Source organism: Ambystoma mexicanum, chromosome 9 (assembly GCF_040938575.1).
Source record: "Ambystoma mexicanum isolate Mex_15411 chromosome 9, UKY_AmexF1_1, whole genome shotgun sequence".
Lineage (NCBI taxonomy): Eukaryota > Metazoa > Chordata > Amphibia > Caudata > Ambystomatidae > Ambystoma > Ambystoma mexicanum.
This window is the reverse complement of record NC_090931.1, coordinates 431,640,715-431,655,366: the sequence shown is the minus strand read 5'-3', so window position 1 is coordinate 431,655,366 and position 14,652 is coordinate 431,640,715. Positions and strand designations below refer to the sequence as shown.

At 45.3% G+C, this 14,652-nt stretch overlaps 1 long non-coding RNA gene across 1 annotated transcript in view; it reads right to left on the bottom strand.

The window, feature by feature from the left end:
- LOC138489654 (uncharacterized) overlaps nucleotides 1–14,652 on the bottom strand; it is a 201,463-nt gene that overhangs the window by 114,122 nt on the left and 72,689 nt on the right. The window lies entirely within an intron of this gene.

Genomic DNA, 14,652 nt, shown 5'->3' with positions numbered 1-14,652 from the left:
TGTAAGCGCTCTTGCTTTGTGTGCTCATTGCGGGCTTTCAGTCACCCTCACCCCTCTTGAGACCTAGTCTTGACCGCCGCGATCGCTACCTTGATTGGTCTGGCTTGTCCAGAGGTTACCCTGTTCCAAGTAATTAGGTTGGCCTTCTGAACCTCTGCGCCACCAGGACAGAGTTCAGAAATCCGTCTTAACAAATTGGTGTACAGCGGTGGGATACGACTGAAGGTATCCAGTGTTGCGCACGAGCTAAGGCGTTTTCAGGTTATTCCAACCAGGACACGCAGTATAGTATTGAATATAACGTTAAAAAGGCCATAGTCCTATCAACAGTATGGAAACGAATACTTTATTAACCTTAAATGCTTCGAAATCTGAAACATTGAAGAAGATGTGTGCGGAGAGAGGGGTTTCCTCTCAAGGCACTAAATTGGAAATGATCCAGAGAATCGTGGCGTGGCAAGAAGCGCAGCTTGACGCTATAACTTCCGAGGACAGTGCAGAAGGTGGTGGGGCTGCTCTCACTGGCAGAACCGACGGTTCTGCCGCTGCACTGATCCATCACGACCACGAGGACAGGGAGGATGTAATGTCTAACGTTTCCTCTGCCAGTGTTGATGGGGAGGCTATGCTTGAATTCAAGAAGCAAGAGCTGCGGTTTAGGCAGCAGGAGCTTGAATTCAGCATAGCCAAACTGAAAATCGACCAGGCAGAAAAACAAAAAGACAGGGATCACCAGTTGGAACTGGCCAAGCTTCAGTTCGCAAATGGGTCCAAGGGTCCTGGACATGGTTCTGGGGCTTCCTCTCATCCACGGTTTCCAAAAGATCTGCTCAGTGTGTATGAGGAACGAAATGACATTATGGACTGGTTAAATGCGTTTGAGTATGCATGCGAGGTTCAAGAGGTTGATAATGCGGATAAGATTGCATGGTTACTCAGCAGACTGCCCCATTCTGGTTGCAGTGCCATTATGGAAATGTCGAAGGCTGAGCGCGCTGATTTTGCAATGTTGAAGCAGACTCTCATTTTAAAGTTTGGGAAGACTCCGACCCAATATTTGAAAAGGTTTAGAGAGTATAAGAAAAAGGAAGGTGGTACTTGGGTGTCGTATGTAGCTGAGTCCCTGAAAAACTTGACTGGCTGGGTTGAAGGTTATAAGGTTTCTACCTTCGAAGGCATGATCAATCTGGTCATGCTGGAACACATTTTTGCTTCTTCTTCCCCGGAGCTTAAGCAGCATTTGGCCGATTCGAAGGAGATAGATCCTAAGAAGCTGGCCATTGCAGCAGACTTATGGGTGTCACATCGAGTGTCCCATAAGGACAAAACTCATCCTGGTAAGCAGGAGGAAGGGAAAAAGTCCAAAGATATGGAGGGTGGGGAATCTGCTAAATCTTCTTCCCATAAGGGCCACAAAAAGAAAAATAAGGGTAAGCCATCCGAGAACTCACAGGGTAGTGGAGGTTCGCCTCCGAAACAGAACTCTGGTTATAATAAGCCTCCCTACGTAAACAGACCCAATGGGGCTTGTTTTTCTTGTGGAGCAACTGACCATGTGAAGGGGGATCCCCGTTGTAAGGTTAGACCTTTGGGGGTCCACTCCGCTAATCTGGCCTTCTCCTCCTACGAGGAAGAAGAGATTACAGGAGCATCCTTCTCCTCAGACTCATTTCCCAGCGGAATAGAGGCTGAGGTAGTTTTAGTGTCCCTGGGTTCCTGGGAGCCTAAAGTCGCAGAGGCGTATGCTAGGATTCCGGATAATACCAAGCACTACTTTAAAGACAGTGTGCTGATCAATGGAGTGGATACTCCAGCTCTTAGGGATAGTGGGTGCAGTCGAACTGTAGTGGATTCTACCTTGGTAGACTCAGAGGAAGTTGCCAGAGCTACTCTGATGCCCACTAAGTTGGCTGACGGCCCCCTCCGTATGTTTCCCGTGATCCCTGTTAATCTAACTTTAAATGGTACAGCAGTTAGGATTCCAGTGAGCATTCAGAGAAACGTCCCGGGAAAGGTCTTGTTGGGCAATGATCTCAGAGCTCTAGGGCTCGTAGGAGACACTGCCGAAAGACCCTACACACGGTCTCAAGCACGGGCAGCATTGGCCAAGTCCAATACGCCGCCCCAGCCGAAGGGGAAACCCAAGGCGAAAGGAGTCAACAAGTCCCGACGGGGGAAAGAGAATATTCCCCCGAACTCGCCTACCACTGCGGTGGAGGGAGTTGGTCAATCGCCCGAGCCTGACGAGGAGGTGGCGATGCCTGAAGTGTTCGACCCCAACGACCATCCTGAACTAAAAGACTTGTTAGTTGAAGGAGGTCCTGATAGGGACGACTTCAGTAAGGGCCAACGTGAGTGCCCATCTCTGGAAGGCCTAAGGAGACAGGCCTGCTCCCAGCTTGAGGGTGAACCTCCTGGGAAGCATCGGATTTATTGGGAAGGTGGACTCCTGTACAGTGAGCCCACAGAGTCTACAGAAGGAGACCATAGGAGGTTGGTGGTTCCCCTTTCTGTTAGACCCTTCCTCCTGCAGTTGGCGCATGAAGTTCCCCTTGCTGGTCACCTTGGAATGAAGAGGACCAAGCAAAGGTTATCTATGCACTTCTACTGGCCCAAGATGGGGGTGCAAGTAGAAAGTCACTGCAGGAGTTGTGCCTCCTGCCAGTTGTCTGGTAAGGTTGGCGCGACAATCCAAGCTCCGTTGGTACCGCTCCCAGTTGTGGGGGTACCATTTGAAAGGGTAGGGATCGACATCGTTGGTCCCCTTGACCCGCAAACATCCTCAGGCAATAGGTTTATCCTGGTGCTGGTCGACCATGCAACCAGGTATCCTGAGGCCATCCCATTAAAGACTGTAACTGCCAAGTCAGTTGCAAAAGCGTTACTCGGCATATTTACTAGGGTTGGCTTCCCTAAAGAAGTTGTGTCAGATCGTGGCAGCAACTTTATGTCGAAGTATATGCAGGCTATGTGGAAAGAATGTGGGGTCACCTACAAGTTCTCTTCTGCATACCACCCCCAGACCAATGGTCTGGTGGAGCGTTTCAACAGAACGCTAAAGAGCATGATTGGGGCTCTGGAGGAGCCCCAGAGGAGGAAATGGGACCTTCTTTTACCATGCTTGTTGTTTGCCTACAGAGAGGTACCACAGGAGGGTGTTGGCTTCAGCCCCTTCGAACTTCTGTTCGGTCATCCCGTACGGGGACCCTTAGCCATCGTCAAAGAGGGATGGGAGATGCCCACTCCCCCTGTTACTACCAATGTAGTTGACTATGTGCTAGGGCTCAGAAAACGGATGGTACTCCTGATGGGCTTGGCTAGTGAAAAGTTGAAGGCCGGACAAGCGCTGGTGAAACATTGGTACGACCAGAAAGCTTCCTTAATTCACTTTACCCCTGGTCAGCAAGTCCTGATCATGAACCCTATAAGGCCTCGCGCTTTACAGGACAAATGGTCAGGCCCTTACACAGTGGTGGAGCCCCTGGGTGAGGTGAACTATTTAGTGGACCTTGGAAGGCCTGGACAGGCTCCAAAAGTGTTCCACGTAAATAGGCTGAAGGCTTTCGTCCCAAGAGTCGAAATCGCAGCACTGCTACTGGCGTCAGACGTTGAGGAAGAGGAGTCAGAACCTCTTCCCGACCTGTTCCAAAGCGGTCCTTCAGATAGCTCCGTTGAGGGTGTCCGAGTGGCCCCTCACCTGACTTCTGATCAGCAGGCTGAGGTGAAAAGTTTGCTTAGGCAGTTTTCCCCCCTGTTTTCACAGTCGCCTGGTTTGACACCTTGGTGCAAACATAACATTGACACAGGAGACAGTGTACCTACCAAAAGTAGGGGATACAGGATGTCGGATAAAGTACGGTCTTATATTAAGACCGAGGTCAACAAGATGTTAGACCTTGGGGTGATTGAACCCTCTAGTAGTCCTTGGTCCAGTCCTGTGGTTCTGGTTCCAAAAGCAGGCACTTCTGAATTGAGGTTCTGCGTGGATTACAGGGCTCTGAATGCTGTCACCAAGACAGACGCTCACCCCTTGCCTCGAACTGACGAGCTGGTGGATACCTTGGGTGCCTCCAAGTACCTCAGCACGTTTGACCTGACTGCGGGCTATTGGCAAATAGCTTTAGCAGAACATGCCAAGGAGAAGACAGCATTTTCAACTCCCGACGGGCTTTACCAATTCCGGGTAATGCCGTTCGGATTGAAGAATGCACCTGCCACTTTCCAGAGGCTTGTGAATCATGTGTTGAATGGGTTGGACGAATTCTGTCTTGCATATCTGGACGATATAGCAGTTTTCAGTGCCACCTGGGAAGACCATGTGAAACACCTCGGGATTGTGCTCCAGGCTCTTCAGAAAGCCCACTTGACCATAAAGGCGAGTAAATGCCAGATTGGACAAGGCTCAGTGGTTTACCTTGGGCATGAAGTAGGTGGAGGAAGGATACAGCCTCTCCCCAGTAAAGTACAAGCAGTACAAGACTGGCCTACCCCCACTACACAAACCCAAGTGAGAGCCTTCTTAGGACTCACGGGTTATTACCGCAATTTTATGGCAGACTATGGCACCATAGCTGCTCCTCTGACTGCCCTCACAACTCCGAAGAAACCCAAGAAGGTAACTTGGACTGACGAGTGTGAGAAGGCCTTCAATGGCTTGAAAGACTCCTTGTGCCAGGCCCCTGTGCTCAGGGCCCCTGATTATCAAAGACCTTTTATCGTGCAGACGGATGCCTCTGACACTGGGATAGGAGCTGTACTATCACAAGTAGATGAGAAGGGTAAGGAACACCCTATCGGTTTTATTAGTCGCCAGCTTAAGGACAGAGAGCTCAGATGGTCCACGGTAGAGAAAGAATGTTTCTCTGTTGTGTGGGCCCTAAGGAAGCTGCGGCCCTACCTCTATGGGACCCACTTCACTGTGCAGACTGACCATAAGCCGTTAAAGTGGCTAATGAACATGAAGGGGGAGAATCCAAAGTTGCTTAGGTGGTCCATAAGTCTTCAAGGCTTCGACTTCACTATTGAGCATAGACCAGGTGTCCAACATAGCAATGCTGATGGGTTGTCCAGAATGTTTAACCGACCTGAACAAGAGACTCATCCAGGGGTGGATTAGTTCCCCCTGTCCATAGTCTGGGAGGGGCGAGTGTTAGGAAAGATTTCGTTATTGTAGGGAACTTTCCTTCCATGTGGCAACCCCTAAACTTTTTGCTATTGTTTTCAACCTGTTTTCTTGACTTTGCCAGAGAAGTGCAGCCTTCTGCTGTACTCCTCTGGGCTTTCGCTCCTTTCTTACGGGGAAACTGACATGCCCTTAAGACAGTCAGTACCGGGGAACGCTGTTTCCCGTAGTTTCTTTTATCGTGTCGCCATTTTAGTGCAACACGACACAAGAGGGCACTGTAAGCTAAGTTACAGCTCTCTTGGGTCTCTAGCCTTCTACAGACCCTAGACACTCTTATAGGATGGTTTTTGGATCGGTGCAAGTCATTCAGGGACTGGGCTGGTGGCAGCGATCATTTGGTTTATTTTGAGCTCCTTTTGCCGTTCTGAGCACCTTTTTGCCGCGAACACAAAAGGGTGGCCCGGCTACCCAAAATGGCCGGACCACGAGGCTCCTTTGTCTCGTCCACTGTCCGTCTTGCTCCCTTTACCTTCCCCCGGGTCAGGCGACCCGGGGCCTTCCTTATTTGGGCATGTAGTTTCCCGCGAAACACGGTTGCTTTCGCGGGCTTCTACATGTCGTTTGAGTGCCCCCAGGATGTGGGCTGGGCTGTCTGGTCCCAATACACATCCTGGGTGCCAGAGAGTCTAGGGTGGTGTGAATGCCTGGGACCACTGTGGTCCGTGATTGGTCCACGTATGGTATGTGTGTTGATGAGCGGATCTCCCATTGGCTCCCCTCCGTTTTGGCGCGAAGGGAACCGTGGATAAGAGGGAGCTGGAAACACCACTACCATGTCGATCTCCTGAGTTCTTACGAACCCAGGGATACAGGAGCCAAGTATCCTGCGAACACGAGGCTGGACCGAGGAATCGCTGGTGACCCCCTGAAGAACTTCTGCTCCTCATTGCTGTCGTCCGGTGAAGCCCTTTCCACCTAAGATCGAACAAGAAGGCCTGTACTGGCGCTTCGACCTATTGGAATAGCAGGACCAGCTATTCCCGGCACCTTCATCAACTCCTGCTGTAAGCCTTCGGAAGTGTCTCTGGGCCATCCAGTTGACTGACCAGCTTACTAAGGAGGCCTGCTCTGTAATCGCCGACAGGTTGGGTGGTATTCTGAGTCCGGGGCATGCTCACACGCTTCGTTTGCTTAGCAGTCCTAAGCTAGAGGTGAGCAGTGCTCGTTTGGCTTGAATACACCCGGCCGTTCCGTTGCCCTGCTGTGGCGACAAAACTGTGCTTGTTTCTTCGATCGGGACGTCTTTTTACTCTGCACGACGACGAGACGTTCCCTGCTCTTCAGAACCTGCCAGAAGCTGTATCTATCGAGGAGAAGCTCGGGCCTGCTTGCTTCGGGGGCCGGTGAGTAGATTAGCTAGGATCTGGTCGCCCTCCTGCAGTGCCCCTTGCTTTTCCCCGCTGTAAATACAGCACCCCTTGTCCGTACTCGCGCCCTGCTTCTGCCTCACAGTGGAGGCTGCGCTAGAGTCGCGGACCGTGTTCTCCTTCATTAGAGCTCCCTACAGAGCTGTTCAACGTCCTCCGAAGAGCTTCACCTTCTGCCCATTGGCACCGGCGTGTGCAGGTACTTTTGAGCGCTAGGCTCCACTCTTCGTAGGGATTGGACTACCATCTAGTTAGGGGCCTCAGAAGGCGGACATATCACACGCATTGGTTCGCACTGCCTGTTTTCCTTCCCCTGCAGGTGGATAACATATTTCGTGCTGCTAATGCTGTGAAACTGTGTATTCTGTATATATATTGGGTGGATAGTGTATGTGTTGGTTTAATATCGTTGTATATTGCTGCTTTTACTGTAGTTATTAGTTTCAAGGCCTTATAATAAATGTGTATCTATTTTTGATATAAACAACTGTTTGGAGTAGTTTGTAAGCGCTCTTGCTTTGTGTGCTCATTGCGGGCTTTCAGTCACCCTCACCCCTCTTGAGACCTAGTCTTGACCGCCGCGATCGCTACCTTGATTGGTCTGGCTTGTCCAGAGGTTACCCTGTTCCAAGTAATTAGGTTGGCCTTCTGAACCTCTGCGCCACCAGGACAGAGTTCAGAAATCCGTCTTAACAGCAGCCCTGTGAACTGGTCCAGGGTTAGCGCAGCCCTTTGCGATGATTTGGGGATTTTGAAGGCTTTTCCTTGAGCGAGGGCGTTCTTGGGGGCGTAACTGGCGCTGCTGCAGGGTCGCTGCGCGTAACTGGCGCTGCTGCAGGGTCGCTGCGCCACTCTGCGCCACGGCTGGTTTCGGAGGCTAAAATCCATGAATACGCTGTGCGATGGAAAGGATTTTTTATTTTTTTTATTTTTTTATTTATTTGCATTTAGTTCATTTACAGGAATAAATTCGAGTAGAACCTTTGCAAAAGAACATGTTAAAATCCATATAAAGAGAAAGTTTTGAAACAATTAAAATTACATTAATACACAATAATTTGAAATACAATTTAAGATACAGGTGCGAAAGAAGATATACTAATCAATTTACCATCTAAGCATTTCATACTCCACTCAAAATAAGTTCTTTTTCTATATGCTTACAAAAGCTTACTATTTCAAAAATTAGGCGATTGTGAGCTCCTTGCATCAAACGCGACCATAAAAACTCAAGGCAATCCTCAAACCCTATATCAACAAATTTCATAAATCTTGCTGTACGTATTTTTTTAAAATGCGGACAATAGAGTACGAAATGCTTCAGTGTTTCATGTGGTTCGCTGCATTCATCAAATCGACATCCCACAGCAAATGTGGTGGCATTTGTTTGCCAATTCTTAATTCTGTCTCTAGTATGGTAAAGATTAAATCTAAATCGAATATACGCCTTCCTGGTAATTTCACAGGGAAATAAAGTGATATGTGCATAGCGAGGGATGCGCTGCTTAACATAGGCACCATATTCTTCATAAGATTTATATGTCCTAATCCGATCAATAGTTACACACCAGTCTAGTTCAAAAAGTTTTTTTTTAGCGTAACAAGGGCGAAGATGAACATCATTCACTGTAATGTTGACTTCACTTAAAAGTTGTTGCATTTTTAGTTGATAATTATAAAAGGAAATAGGACAGTGGATGCCCAGCATCTTATTCAAATCCACATATAATGCATTAATCGGTGGATAATTCATTTTGGAAAAGTGAGATAACTTTCTCCATTTCCATCTAAACGATAGTGCCACCAACCCCAGTTCATGTCGGATGATGGCATTCGGAATGGACATTGGCAAAAAAATTGCTGCTTTTAAAAGTGAGCCTTGTAAACAATCCAACATATTAGACATGTCACACAAACAAATGTCTAATGCATAAAGAATGACACTCTCAGTTTTCAAGGACATAAATTCAATTAACGGAGTTAATGAAAATTTGCAAAACCGGGTATAAATCCTTTTCTTTTGCGAAAGGAGTGGTCTGGTTTTGCATTTGATAATATCTGTCCATGCTTTGATGGAGTTCTGATCAGATAGATGATACCCCAAATAAGTAGCGTTGTTAATACAAGATATCTGAGTATCCATAATATGCCATCTAAATCTGCCCTTTTTCTGCTTCACTCCAAATTTCATGATGGCAGTCTTTGCTGGGTTAGGAGTCAAATTGTGATCTTTTGCAAATTCCTCAAAGAGTGTTAATTTCATTTGTAAACCTACAGGAGTAGGGTCAAACAAGATAATATCATCTGCAAAGGCAATCCATTGCAAAGATATGCTCCCAACCTTCACAGAAAACAGGTTCATTTTTTCCCAGTTCTTATCCAGATCTGCCATGTATAGATTGAACAGGGTTGCTGCAAGGTTGCAGCCCTGTTTCAAACCCAATGCTGTTCCTATTGGAGCTGTGGTGCCTCCCTCCTGTGATATTTTTATTCTATAAGTTGTTTTGGTGTGTAATTTCATAATCCAATACATTAAGTCATTTGGAATTCCGAAAGCCAACATTTTCATCCACAGCAGGTTGCGGACAACATTATCAAAGGCCGCACTCATGTCAATCATTGCGATATATACTGGATTAGTGTTCTTATTTTTTGCACCCGCAATAACATGCGCAAGGATATTTGCATTTAGAGTAGTACTCATATTCTTCCTGAAACCCGTTTGAAATTTAGAATAAAGACCCTTGGTCTCAATAATTTTCTCCAAGTCGTAAAGAAGTAAAATCGCAAAGATTTTAGCCTCAGTATCGATTAGGGAAATCGGGCGATAGTTTTCAGGGCGGGAAGGGTCACCCCTCTTAAATATGGGGACTATATTTGCAGTTAACCAAGATGATGGAATTTCCCCAGAATTAAAGATGGTTTCGAATTTGGTATTTATAATTTCTGCCCACATAACAGGATCTGCTTTATAGAGACAAGGGGGGAGCCCATCCGGTCCTGCAGCCATAGAATACGACAACCTCGAGATCGCCCAGATTATGTCACTAATGCTCCAATTAAACCGAGGGATCTTGGTAGAGTCTAGCAATATGCCAGGAAGAGATTGGAACTTATCAGGCAATTGGTATTTGGCAGTTATATACATCTGCCATGTCTGATCGGAGATGCAATTCGGCATAGGTAACACGGCATTTTTTGGGTCAGCTTTTAAAGTACGCCATATTACTCGAGTGTCATGCGATGTAATGGCACGGATTAGAGTACAATTCTCCTCGTTGTGTCTTGAGATCCGGGCGAACCTTAAGTTTTGTTTATACTGAGACATGATTTGATTCCGCCTTTCTCTGAGTCTTTCAGTACTCAATTCATTGTATTTCAGTTGTCTTAGGGCTTTATTTTTTTCCCTTTTCAACAGTTTACATTTCTGATCATAAACATGAATATGTTTCACACTACTGCGATTTTTGCAAAATTTAAGCAATACGGTGTCAATTATTTTGGAGTACTCCCTATCAGATAGTTTTGTTCTTAAATTGGTACCGTATTGATTAACTCGCAGTGTTTCTCATGATATGTGTTTGACAATCTGATCACACAGACCATTGTTCCACCTGATTGAGTGCTGTGGGCGATCAATTTCTACTGCTGTTAGTGAATTATTTGCTCCTAACAAGTGACATTTCAATTTCAATGATGTTATAAGTTGAGCATGGTCACCAAACAATATAGGATCTATTACTAATGGGGCCATGTAAGCTATAAGATTACGAGATACAAAGATAAAATCTATCATTGAGTTCTTAGCTCCTCTTTCCCATGTAATTTTGGATTTCATATCGTATGTCACCAAGAGATCCATGTCCCAGTCAGTTAGGAGTTCTCTAAACTTAGCTCCTCTGATGCCTGCTGAGGTTGTGGATTTAGATAGACTAATTTCAGTCACATTTCTACAGTCACAATTAAAATCGCCACCAAGAATGATCTCGTACTTCTGATACATACTAGCGGAAAGTTCTAAACATGCTTCAAGGTCGTCAAGCATCTCAACGATAGTTAAATTGGCAGGATTCCAATATAGTGAGATAATAATTAATGATGAATATCTGATTGAGGGTATATCAAGATGAACCCCTAATAAACTCGGAGAGTTCCAAAATACATTAGATTGAACTGTAAATGAAGTGTTTATTGCAATCGATAATCCCCCAGATGGGCGGCTTAGTGAATGTCTCTTACCTAATGAGTTAAAAGTAATATACCCAGGGATTAGTAGGGGTTCAGTTTTCATCGTCTCTTGGATTATGATTATCATAGGCCGTTCATCGCTAATAAGACTAAGATGCCAATTTGTTAAATTCACAAAGCCACATGAATTCCAAGATATGATTTTAAGTTCTTTGTGATTCGATAGCTATGTGACTGGTTTTATGGGTGATGAGGTAGTATTAGAAGACAAAATGGCCAAAAGCATTGGTTCCAGCCAAGGAAGGCCATTTGTTTGAGCTACAACTTTCAAAATCTCAGCCAAATCAAGTTCCGAGCTCATGTTTGTTTTAACAATGGGTAATGTCAGATCAGTACAATTTCCATCAATCACCTTTGGTGGATCTAAGAATAGAGCAGCATCATCCTCGGATCCGAAGGTAAGTAAAACCAAACCTTCTCTTTTTATTTCCTCCCGATTGAACCAAATAAATTTCATTACTGCCTCAGAACTAAGATAACATAGGGCCCTGAAGTTGTTGATTCTTGCCAGGGAGACTCTAGTGATATCATTAGATTTCACCATTCTCAATTGAGGTATTTTTGAGAAAATGGAGAAGATAAATGAACGATTAATACGTTTATCAACCAGTTCCTCAGCATTTCCTTCAAATCCTATAATGTATTCCTTTATCTCATTTGACTGCAAGGGCCTATCTGGAATTGACACTGAGACAGATGGAATTACTGCTTCCACATCAGTATTGATTAATAAATTATTAGATTGTTTAAATAAGATCTTACTATAATTATTTGTGTTCTGATTGTCCACATAGGAGGTTTTACTCAGAGCTACAGAGGATTCACCATTTTTGTACAGGAGAGGATTAGTATTCATATTTTGTGGTAGTGATCTGCTTTGCGCAGGGCCATGTATAGATATACAATTTGGAGTCATTACATTATCAATTGCTCCAACTTGATCAAAGCCACTAAACTTAGGACTTTCCTTATGAGGCACGGGCGATGCCTCAACCAATGTAGTTCTTTTTCCCATGCCATTTACTGCCATTAGCGACTTAGTCATATTCACCTCCTCTTCAATGATATCAGTTATTTCATCCACTTCAACCTTCCCTGTTTTACCAATACCATTTACAGCAACTACGGATTTGTTTTTGGGCTGTTTGGAAATATTGTCCGCAGAGGGTTCAGTAGTCACATTCCTCAAACATACTTCACTGTAGTTTTCTTGGTTAGTGAAATCGAATTATCACTACCGTGAGGGCCCCGGTGAATAGTGTTGTTTTTCATCGTGCGACATCTCCCTATAATCGGGAAAAAGTCCCTTGAGTTACTTTTTACTACAGAGCCAATAATAGGTTCAGTTAGAGTTGTTACACATCCATTGTCCTGATTTTCTAACACCTTTAAAGACATTTTGCATAATTTTGATTTGATCAGAGGTTTAGAATTCATAATTTTCTCAGGTGGACTCTTCACTGAATTAATGATGCCAGACTTAAGATTAACAATTACAGGAGGAGCAACACCCATAATTAGTGCCTTGGTAATTGTACCATTTTGACTTGCTTCCTCCGATAAATTGGTAACAGGAGTAAGAGCATCTTGGCTTTCTTTAGACAGTTGTTCTACGTCAATATGTTCTTCATCAATTAGTTCTGTACTAGGAACTGGATTAGTATCCTTTCCACGTCCATCTTTCTTATGGGATAGTGCTTCTTTCCTACGCTTAGCATATCTCTTAACAGCTTGCAAGTGATTTTTTTTAACTCGACGGGACATAAAAGTAAAAGGTTCATCTGTAACGTGGTGTTCAGTCTCTGTTTTATTTTGTAATTCAATTTCTTCAAGTAGAGCAGATGGGCTATCAGGGGACCGCATTAAAGGTTCCGTTTTGGAGAAGTGAGTTGTGATTGTGAAATGCAGTGCATCAACTGATGCCTTGATTTCTTTAAAATCATTGTCGCACTTACATTTCACAGGATCAGTTAATGCGATCTGATTGCACTGTTTCAAGCTGTTTACACATATATCATGCCCCCTTGCCTCATCATTACTATGACCTGATCCGCTAATTTCAGATTGAATGGATCTTAGGGTGTCGACTGCGGTGATAAACCCCTCAATTTTATCCATTTTGGAGCACAGATAATGTAAAATGGCTTTAGTTTCTTTTAATTCAAGATGAGTGAGCTCATGTCCCTTATCAAGGAGATCTAAAATTTTGGTAATCACCGGGAGAGGGATTGGGGATTGATTTTCAGCTCCACGCACACTGTTCGTACCTACTCCAAGATCGTCAATTGGTGATTTGTTTGAAGTATTAAGTTGGACAGGCGAGAATAAAAGTGTGCGTGGAATTGTTCCAATTGGTACATCATCCGTTACATCATCATCTATTTTAGTAAGATTACTCCTGTTAGTATTTCCTATGGAGCCGAAATTTGTTGTACCGTATACTAATGGAGTCATCATACTAATAGTTTGGTTGACTTGTGCATTTAATGCAGCCATCTTCTGCAAGGTGGTGCTAAATTGCACTTTAGTAGGGGTACAGGAATCCGATCGAATCATACTGTCGCTCATATTTGCATCTACAAACTCTTTTTCCTCAACATTAGTAGGGGCATATGTACAAACAGAGGAAGTAGCATGCACTTGAGCTGCATGAGTAGAGCAGTTACCAGTATCTGAACAAGCCTCAGGGACGATAGAAATATTCTCATCTACCCTATCCATTAATGGTGATTCATAATATGAAGTTCGACCTTTACATACCATGGAGTCAATGCTGGAAGATGTTAGAATGTTAGTTATTGCCTCAATGCAACGTCCACTGCGCAGGCCATTAGCCATTGTAGAAAGGAGGTACACCAAATTTTAAAATACTTTTTACGAAATATGAACTTAAAAAGGAAACACCTTTCCTAATATTAAGTCAGGGAATTAAAAACGTGATGTGACAACCTTCTTGATTGAGCAAACAATTCAACAATGTGTGCTAACAGACAACAGTACTTCTCAAGCACTTAGCTCATGCCAGTTACCCAGGTCACAGCCAAACAGCAAAACAGCGGCTCCAGCCCTTACTGCCTCCAGGGCTTAACGCCGCAAGGGCGGTTGTGCCGTCAATTTGAGTAGAAAGTTGGTCACGTGATCCGTCACGTGTTGGATTAGGCTCCGCCTCCTCCAGGAAGCGGCCAGGCAGCAAGAGCAACGCTCGCAGTGCTGCGATCAGGGGGAAGTGAGCAGTCACAAGAGCGAATGTTCACAGCATCAAACACTCCTTCCAAGTAATAGAAAGTGCGCCGCAAGGGAGGTTGTGCCGTCAATTTGAGTAGAAAGTTGGTCACGTGATCCGTCACGTGTTGGATTAGGCTCCGCCTCCTTCAGGAAGCGGCCAGGCAGCAAGAGCAACGCTCGCAGTGCTGCGATCAGGGGGAAGTGAGGAGTCACAAGAGCGAATGTTCACAGCATCAAACACTCCTTCCAAGTAATAGAAAGTGCGCCGCAAGGGCGGTTGTGCCGTCAATTTGAGTAGAAAGTTGGTCACGTGATCCGTCACGTGTTGGATTAGGCTCCGCCTCCTCCAGGAAGCGGCCAGGCAGCAAGAGCAACGCTCGCAGTGCTGCGATCAGGGGGAAGTGAGCAGTCACAAGAGCGAATGTTCACAGCATCAAACACTCCTTCCAAGTAATAGAAAGTGCGCCGCAAGGGCGGTTGTGCCGTCAATTTGAGTAGAAAGTTGGTCACGTGATCCGTCACGTGTTGGATTAGGCTCCGCCTCCTCCAGGAAGCGGCCAGGCAGCAAGAGCAACGCTCGCAGTGCTGCGATCAGGGGGAAGTGAGCAGTCACAAGAGCGAATGTTC